This window comes from Orycteropus afer, unplaced genomic scaffold (genome assembly GCF_000298275.1).
Source record: "Orycteropus afer afer isolate SDZICR_OR568_19922 unplaced genomic scaffold, OryAfe1.0 scaffold00099, whole genome shotgun sequence".
NCBI classification, from domain to species: Eukaryota; Metazoa; Chordata; class Mammalia; order Tubulidentata; family Orycteropodidae; genus Orycteropus; species Orycteropus afer.
Genome location: NW_006921686.1, coordinates 2515803 through 2517276, shown reverse-complemented (window position 1 = coordinate 2517276; position 1474 = coordinate 2515803). Strand labels below are relative to the sequence as shown.

Sequence of the window (1474 nt, the reverse complement as noted above, 5' to 3'; positions counted from 1 at the left end):
GAGGGGGACACTGGGTCTGAGTGGACTTGGTGAGCAGGGACAGATGTTCACTTGACAGGAGTGTCTTTGTGTGACAAAGTCGTCCACTGGCAGGTTGCAGTCAACCCAAAGGTACATGCAGGGCTGGAGCCCGGTATTGCAGTGCTGCTGCTTGCAGAGAAAGCTCTGGTATTGGGAGGTGTTGAAGGAGTCCTGGTGGCACAGTGGTTAAAGTGCTCAGCATGCCAACTGAAAGGTGAGTCGTCTGAACCCACCTGCTTCTCCTCAGGAGACAGACACGGCCACCTGCTTCTGGAAAGATGGTAGCCTTGGAAACCCTATGGGGCAGTTCTACTCTGTCCTCTAGGGGCGCCACGTTGGAACTGACTCGAAGGCGGTGGGTTTCATTTTTTTTGTGTATATAAATATGTAGATATGTTTGGGAGCTCTGGTAGCATAGTGCCTAAGGCACTTGACTGCTAACCGGAAGGCTGGCGTTTCAAACCCACCAGCCACTCCTCAGAGGAAGATGGGGCAATCTACTTCCATAGTGATACTGCCTCGGAAACCCAAGGAGGGGTCGCTATGAGTTGGGTCCGACTTGACGGCACATGATAACAACATGATGTAGATGTGTTTAAATACAGATAAACACATACACAATGTATATTATATAGACTGCTGTAGTTGGGTGCCATCAAGTCTACTCTGACTCACAGTGACTTTGTAGGACTGTTCCTTAGGATTTCCTAGGCTGTCATCTTTATGGGAAGGAGCCCTGGTGGTACACTTTTAAGCACTCAGCCCAAAGGCAGGAGGTTTGAACCTACCAGCTGCCCCACAGGAGAAGGCCGAGGCAGCCCGCTTGCATCATGGTGACAGCACCGGAAACCCTAGGGGCAGTTCTGCCCTGTGCTACGTGGTGGCTACGAGTCAGCATCAACACAAGAGCAGGGGCTGGGCAGGCACTGTTGGTGACTGAGGATTCAAGCCTGGCACCAACACCCCAGGAGCGTGCATGCGGGTTCCTCCACACCCGCTGGGGCCAATGGGCTGAATGGGGGCCGCCCAGAATCTTTCTCAGCACGAGTATCATTTTCAGTCACTGCTGAGGCTGCTAGAGGTGTGCTCTAGAACAGAGGCCTCGACAACAGCGGGTCCCCACAAGAGGCCCAACACTGCTCCTCTCTACAGGAACAGCGGGGGTACAGGGTCAGAGTAAAAAACCACCACCCGGAGGGCGACAACAGCTGCGCCACTCACAGAACATCATAGGTGCCACTAAACCGTCACACAGCAGTGGCTGGACTGGGGATGTCCTGTTCTGCACGTTTTCAATAGTGATAACAAAAAAATGGATTATTAAAAAAAAGTATTGAGAAAATTTTGTCAAATTATACTTTTATATTGCTTTTAACTCACGTTAATAAAGAACAAAAACATCTCAATTATTTTAAACACAAAAACCATCCGAGAAGGGCCCTTGGGTGAGAGG

General features: G+C 50.6%; 1 protein-coding gene across 1 annotated transcript in view; it reads right to left on the bottom strand.

Annotated features, from left to right (window-relative positions):
* ZC3H4 (zinc finger CCCH-type containing 4) overlaps positions 1-1474 on the bottom strand; it is a 52479-nt gene that overhangs the window by 23699 nt on the left and 27306 nt on the right. The gene's annotated exons all lie outside the window — the stretch shown is intronic.